Here is an 8,445-nt window from a genome sequence, read left to right as displayed (position 1 = left end):
TTTTTTTAAAGATTTTCCATAAAGTTTAATGAACTAAACATGTAGTAGCCAACTTAATAAGATTCATGAAGACCTTAAGGAATCTGTGAATCTATTTTAAAGTAAAATTCATACATAAATATTAAACAAGTCATCCTAGTACTTATAATATTGAATTCAACTGCACCTGATAAATATTTTTGCATTTCTTCCCAGTTCAGGGCTTGTTTAACCTGATTTTGCTTTGGTGGTAATTAGTGACTCATCCACAGGAAGTTAATTACCCTTCCCTAACCCTGACCAAAGTATGTGCTGTAAAATGAATTTAAATTTTTTAATCAAGGAAAGCTTTTCCCTGAGGGATTTTCAGATTTAAAAATCCAATTAGCTTTAATGTTTTTCCTTTCAGAGATTAACCACTCTTTTATGTTATGAAACATTGATTGGAACTCAAACTATTTATAGCTTAAAAAAACAACTTTGAACAAAGTTGTTTTTTTTTACAAATATTATTTACCTTTATTCCAAAATGTTCTTTCATTTAAAGAAAATGTACATTTTTCTTACAAGCACAAATTAGTATGTACTCTTATTTCCAAGAATTTCTAAACAAAATTATTCAAACATTAAAAGCATGTATACCTCTTTTTATACATGTGCTATATATAAAATATATGAATATATTGAATATATGAATATATATATATATATATATATATATATATATATATATATATGCTGTCCTGGGCTTGAACTCAGGGCCTGGGACCACTGTCCGCTCTACCACTTGAGCCACTTTTGGCTTTTACCTGAATAATTTATTGGAGTCTCGTGGACTTTCCTGCCTAGGCTGCTTCAACCATGATCTGCAGAGCTCAGCTTCCAAAGTAGCTAGGATTACAGGTGTGAGCCACTAGCGCCTGACTCTCAATATTGTACAGGGTGAAACAGTATTTCTCAAACTTGATTTGGAAGATAATCATCTGAGGAGTATCTATTAAAACTATGAAACCTCACTGTCGGAGATATATAGTAAGTAGATTCTAGACTCAGGCTCTGAGAACCCATAACTTTTAGCAAGGAGTGCAAAGTAATTCTTATTGGAGAACAAGTTAGGAAACACAGTAAAATAGAGATAGAGAACCTAGTTCTGAAGTGAGACAGGCCTGGATTTTGATCTTTGCTATTGTACAGAATAATTCATAAGTTGTAGAAGCTTGAGCAATGTTCTGAAACATTCTGTACCCCAATTTCCTTATCAGAAAAACTGAGATCATAGTTATACCCTCCACAAAAGGCTTTTTTCAAAAGGAATCTAATTATGTGATGTGCTTTCCACTGTGCTTAGTAAATGGAAAAGATTCAATAAATGTCTCTGTGTTCTTTCTGTTTCCTTGTTAATTTCAGTGGCAATCATCTTCTCTTTCCAGACTCTTTTCCCACAATAGACATAATATTTTAAATTGAAAAGTACTGTCTACCTTGGCAGAGAGAATTCATGTTTCAAAAAAAAAGTTTGACTAATATACATTTTAGTTTTGACCTGACCCTTCATATCCTCCTCTTTCCCCTCAGTTTAGGCTCGATGGTTACTTTCTCAATTTTTAGTTTATTCATTGCATTGAATTCCTAGAGAGTGCTATTACTATACTGGTCTTTGGAGTGTAATGGCAAAAAAAAAAAAAAAAAAGCAATCACCTCCCTCACCTTCAATCACAGAGAACTCTGTTGCTTCTATCCATCTGTTGGTTTCTATTTTCTGTCACTTCTATTTCTATCACATTCTATTGGAAACTAATTTTGTTTTCCATCCTCTCTGAGGACCTTGAGTCATCAGAGTTCCTAGCTTTCACATCTACCCTGCTCATGTGAACATTGCCCTTTGCTCCTTGAACCATAGTTCTGAAACTCAACAAGCACTGCTGAAGCTAATGCTAGATAAAGAATGATGCCCAGCTCACCTGCTCACCCATCAGCAAAGGAGTCAGACAACCAGAGCTCTGGAGTAGCCTAAGTGAAGAGCTCTTAGCAGCCTGCAAGGAATTTTTTAAAGCCATTGCATTTTTGTATTGTATTTTGATAAACTCCCATGGATAAGAATGAATTCAGCTTTGGAGGGATAAAGTTCAGTTTCTTTCTCAATGTACTATAAGAAAGAATGTATTAGGTTGGTTGGCAAGTCAGATATGGTGCAGAATACTTTCATAGTCTTTATAATTGGAACACATACTATTTGTCATGTGTTACCCCATCTTATATCTTCAATAAAAGAATGCACACTTAGACATCATAAGGATGTCCAGTCATGAAAAATTCCACTTAGATACAATGACCTCTATCCTTAATAATTTGAGCTTTCCTTTCTTCTTCCTGCAAATATAATTAGCAGAATTAAAGGGCTGAAAGAAAACAGAAGCGATCAGTATAAATTTCATATTATCAGGAATATTAAATAAGTTAAAACAATGCAGAGTTACAACCTCAGTAATAAGGGACAGCTGAAGGACAGAAATTGGTGATCCTACCTAAGCATCCATAGCTGCTGTATACTACCGATAGCGGCTGGATACTTTCACTCCTGAGCCCTACTCTGCTCATTATGTGTGCTATGCTTACAAATGGCCACATGTTATGTCTATCTTTTTTTTTTTTTTGGTCAGTCTTGGGGTTTTGACTCTGGGCCTGGGCACTGTCCTTGAGCTCTTCAGCTCAAGGTGAGTACTCTACTGCTTGAGCCACAGTGCCACTTCCAGCCATTTCTCTGAACAATTTATCCCTTGATGATTAAATACATTCATTAAAAGACAACATAGATTTGCAGCTCCTGCTCCTTCATAAGCTAAATGGATTCTTTTATTACTGTATTGATTTAATACTTTAAAGATGCAAATATGTGTTCCCTTTTTTGCTGAAATATATTTTAAGTGGAATACAGTTTTTGGTGCCCTTCCCCCATCTTTTCTTGGTCCTAGTTTCTTCCACCACATTAGAAATGTAAATCGAAGAAGAAACTTTTTTTTTTTACCTAGGCGGAACCTGCATAGCTGTATGATAAATTCCCAGAGGAGCCTAGCTACAGATCTGCCCCTTCATGACACAGTAGGTGACTTCCTAGACACCAGCAGATGCAAAAGAAAACACACAGAGAGAGATTGAAAAGTATCTACAAACAAGTTAACTCTAAATGTGGTATCCCAAAAGCCTTGAGAAGAGAAACTGCAATTATTAGAACTTCCAGCAGGAGGGACAGTTCAATGTAGCTATAGATTTGGGGCTTCCAGATACTAAAAGTAAGGGGGTATCAAACAAGGGTTGGTTGGGTAGCATAGTGGGGATAGCAATGGCTGCCCTGGCCCCTAGGACTGTGGTAGCCTTCTGATGGTGGAGAGGGTGGGTAAGGGTGGATCATGGATTGGGGAAGGATTTAACTTTCCTCCCATCAAGTTTAAGGGAAGATAGCTGTAAGAAAGCCCAAATGATGAGGTTATCCTTTCAGGAGCCTGTGATGACCCAGCAGACAGTAATAAGTAGTGAGACTAAGGCTAACAGGGACTATAGAAGTGACAGGACTGATGTGAGCAGCCAGGTGGCCACCCTGCCTTCAAAACAGAGATTGGAGCAACAGATGCCTGTTGAAGCTCTGAGAGTCGCGCATCCTGCTAAGCATTTTATATATGTTTTATTTAAACATCATAACCTTAATCATGAGGTTGTAATTTTCATTTTGTAAGCACACTGAAGCTGGGCACCAGTGGTTCATACTCCTGGCTACTGAGGAGACAGAGATCTGAAGGGCTGCAGTTCAAAGCCAGCCCAGGCAGAAAAGTCCCCAAGACTCCATCTCTAAAATATCTGGAGCTGTGGCTCAAGTGATAGAGCACCAGCCAAACAAGCAAGGTCAAGCAAACACATGGCTCTGAGTTCAGGCCCTGGTACAAAGTACACCGAGTTTATACCTTGTCCAACACATACAACTGAACTCAGAATAGAACCCAGAAATACTAGGTTTTCTCTATTCGTTTTTCATCTAGTTAGGTTATTCAACTCACTAAACACTCAATTCTAGTGAACTATAGCTGGAAAAATTGCAATTTTGAAAGTTCATTTGGCCCATGTTTTCTCTCTCCTGGAAGAAATACATATTTAACTTTTGTCTAACACTGTATGGTTGTTATTTATGGCCATTATTGTCACAAAGTGAGCCATTCCTTCATTAACTGTAATATCTCAAAGTCTTAGAATGATTGAACCACATTATTGACTAATTCTGAAGAGTAAGAGTCTCATAGCTGACTGGAAATTAAAATATTCTTGCTCTACAGAAATAAAAACAAGCAGCCAATATACTTTTACTGTTTTTTATTTCTCTTTTGCTTTTCTATTATTTAAAGAAACAGAATTGATTTTAATTTCTTCTTTCAAATCACCTTAGAGACAATGAGCCATAGAAATCCTTTGAGGGTTTGTTCAAATGATTGGAAAAACATTCTCACAATTTAAAAAATATAAAGAAGCTTTCTCACTATATTGGAATAAAATATAAATTACACTTGGAAAGATGAATGCTAGTAATTGATTGAAAGATTACTATTATTACAGTATAGTAGGGCATTTTCTTTGTTTAAAAAAAACATTCTACCTAAATTGAAAGCTACACTAAGTGTACAAAGAAAATGCAATGACCTAATCTCAAATAGTATTCTTGTATGAGAGAACAATTGTGAAGTAATGGAAACATAGATGCATATGAGCATGTAGAAATCAGCATTATAGAAGACTTAGACATTCTCCAAGGAGTAATAACACCCTACCTCCAGCATATAGTCACTAATTTTTAATATCACAAGAATATAAAAATAGACAAAGATCAATGCCCTTTTGTAGAGGTGGATATACAACTGATTGGGGTCCCCAAAGACAGGCTTTCCACTTAGTTTGTATTGTTGTCACAAAGAAGAATTACAGGACATGTGGAGGTCGAGACTAAGAAAAGCAAAGCAAAGCAAAGGCTAGAACACACCCCAACATGAATGCAGATACATCTGTGAAGGGGCACATGGAGCTTTCTCACATTAGGAGCGTTGGTGCTAGGTAAGTAGGAAAGGAGGCGTTTTCATGTTTACTTGGTTTCCTCAACATATCAGTCACCTGAAGGAGGTGAAGGAGGATTTTTTTTTAGATATTTCATTACATTTCAGTGAAGCTAAAAGAATAATGTCTTGTGCCTAGAGTCAAGTTATACATGACGTTTGCTACAGGAAGAAGGCATAACAAAAATGAAAAAAAGAATAAATATATTTTGCTCTTAAAATTAAGCATCAGCAGGCCTAGAATGGTGGTTCATGGCTGTGATTCTAGCTACTTTGGAGACAGAAATAGGAGAATCATAGCCTGATAGGGCAAAATCATGAGACTCTACCTTAAAAACAAAGGGACAAAGCTGTGGCTCCAGCGTTACCATGCCCTGACTTTAAACTTTAGTATCAGAAAGGAAGGATCCAGAATTCCAGAAAGGATTGAGCTGTGGTTGTGTTCTTTCCTATAGACAAAGATGTTGAGAACCTAAACCAAGAGGAAAGGGGATGAGAAACTTTATTTTAAAAATACAAGAGGAAAATTTAACAAGATTGATTAGCTTTGAAGAGAGGGAGATATGCAACTAGTCATATTAGAATAATGACCAGCTACTGGTTTGTTAACTAAAGAAACTGCTGATGGATTCAACTTTGTTGAATTCAATGACCTTTAGTATCCTTGCTTCCCAGCAAAAGTAGTTCATTCCCCATGCATTTGAAAAGTGGCCTGAAAGAACTGTGATTACTTTAGCCAGTGATGCTGCAAAACCATTTTGTTCTCTGCATAAAAGCAAAAAATAATATGCTCATGTTTCTGTGTGGAATGATTTAAAATAATGTCCAAAGCCCACATGCATGACTGGAAACAAGTGTAATCAAATAACCAATGGAGAAACTGAGTGTCATGTTTCCTAATAGTGGCTCTCAGCACTGGGCTGTGATCATTTTGGTAATTAACTGCAAAGCACTGCTGGAGTTCCTGCATTTTGCACATCATGTTTTCTTCCTATATCATTTCTCAGAGTGCTGTAGTTTAACTTTGAGTTTAGTTTGGGTTTTGTTAGTGTTGCATCGCTTTCTAAGATAGATAGTCCTGCTGGTTCTCATTTGTTGCTACAGTTTTAAGTAAGGACAAGAAACAGTAAATAATTTTGAGTTAAATGACAGCAAGGATAAACACTGCATAAAAATCCCATTTAAAGAGGTTTATTGCAAAGGAACAATGACTGTTATACATGGTAAACTATAAAACTGTTTTTTAAAACAGAAGAGAACAGAGCCAATAACCTTGTAGATAAGCAATGGCTTATGAAGGTATAAGCCTGGCTGGCTAAGAAAGCAAATACAAATATAAATTCAATATAACCTAGGATTTAGACACTCTTAACCCAAAGCTAAAATCATAAAGTTTAAACTCCACAAGAACAGAGGATTTTGTTCATATCATACACCTTCAACATGTTCTTGTTGAATGAATAATAAATGTGGCAATCAAAATAGATGAATAATAATAAAATTACCTTTACAAATGCAAAATAGATGACTAATCGATTGCCTTATAGTGTTAATAAAAGAGATGGAAACAAAGGTTATTGCTATGTAATAGAAGATTATTTATTCAGCGAAGATTTATTGTTTGTTAACATGTACCACATACTTGCTGAAGAAAATGAATATGACTCCCGTAATCTCTGGCTTTAGTGGAAAGTATTATGGAAACAAAAGAAGACAGGTACAAAACAGAATGACGAGTCAGGGCATGGAAGAGAGGGTCTTTATTAGTTTACTATAATGAGCATGTTTCATCAGCAAGGACAGGCAGGATAAGGAAGAGGAGATGATCTGAAGGCACAGAGTAAACGATTGCCTGCTTTATCGATTTTTGTCTCCGGCCATCCCAGCTGTCTGACGAGCTTGCACTCTAAAATGCTATTGCTTAAAAAATGATTTTCTATTCTGATACAGCAGAATTCCCTATTTTACAGGAGCTTGGAGAAAATGGTTCAAAATGTCATGAAATGGCAACACAGACATGTCATAAACTCCACCCTTCAATTTCCTTGATGGAAAACAGAAAGAATATTTGCTGGAACAGAATTCAGAATTTCCATTTTCCTCTTAGTGATTCCTCCTCCTCCTCCTCCTCCTCCTCCCCCTCCCCCTCCCCCTCCCCCTCCCCCTTCTTCTTCATAATGGGCAGTGAAACAAAGTTTAACATTATTTAAGAAAGAAGCCCTTCAAGAAAGGGCTTCTTTCTTAAACAATGTTAAACTTTTTCTTCCCTTTCTGAGCATTCACATAGAGGAGCATTTTTGAAAAACTGACCAGAATGGAATAGAAAAACATGTTTAGTAAAGCAACTGATTGTTACTATGGCAACATTGAATGTGTCTGACATTTAGTCTTTACATTGTTCCTGTTGCTATAGTAATGAAACCTTGGATTTTGATAGAATTTCCAAATTCTATTAAAACAGAGTGCTACTCATTCCTGAGCAGACTGGTATTCATTCCTAGAAAGACTGGTTTTGATGCACATGATGTAGTAGAATGTTTTGTAGCACTAAACTACATATATGATAGACACCTTTTTATGCATTAGTATGTGATATATTTATAAACTTTCAAACTTGTGATTGGGGATCAAAATATCTTCACACTTTTATTAAATTATTCTATATAATTATTAAACACTAAAAATATATTTTGGCTGTAAATGACGTTTAATGGAGAAAATGGAGATTAGAAAGTAAAATGAGGAACCCAGCACCAGTGGCTGATGCCTGTAATCCTAGCTACTCAGGAGGTCTGAGATCTAGGGATCACCATTCAAAAGTAGCCCATGCAGGAAAGTTCATGAGACTCTTACTCTAATTAGCCACCAAAAGCCAGACGTTGGACTGTGACTCAAGTGATAGAGTGCTAATCTTGAGCAAGAAAGCTCAGGAGCAGTGTCCAGGCCCTGAGGACCAGCACACACACACACACACACACACACACACACACACACACACACACACACTTGCACACACACACACAAACACACACACTAAAATGAGGGGTAAGGGAGAAAATAGTAAGAATACAATGTAGAATACAAGTAGAGATATTAAAAAGAATTTGGTGACAGTAGCGTTAGGAGAAATATAGAAGAAAGAACTAAGTAATATGAAAAAATAAGCAGAGAAATCGAAAAGAAAAACAAGCAAAAAACATTCCAAGGGGAATATTTCATAAAGCCTGTAGCTGGTGTTATATCAGTTATTGATTGACATGTCAAATTATTTGTGCTACAAAAAAAACAGTATAAGTTCTCAAAGAGTACTGAAAATCTATTCATCTCTATAGCAATATAGAAAAGTTGTTGATTGGAGGTTCATAGGTTAGATGAA

The sequence above is a fragment of the Dipodomys spectabilis genome, unplaced genomic scaffold, assembly GCF_019054845.1.
Source record: "Dipodomys spectabilis isolate Male_0828 unplaced genomic scaffold, ASM1905484v1 ptg000023l, whole genome shotgun sequence".
Lineage (NCBI taxonomy): Eukaryota > Metazoa > Chordata > Mammalia > Rodentia > Heteromyidae > Dipodomys > Dipodomys spectabilis.
This window is presented reverse-complemented; position numbering follows the sequence as displayed.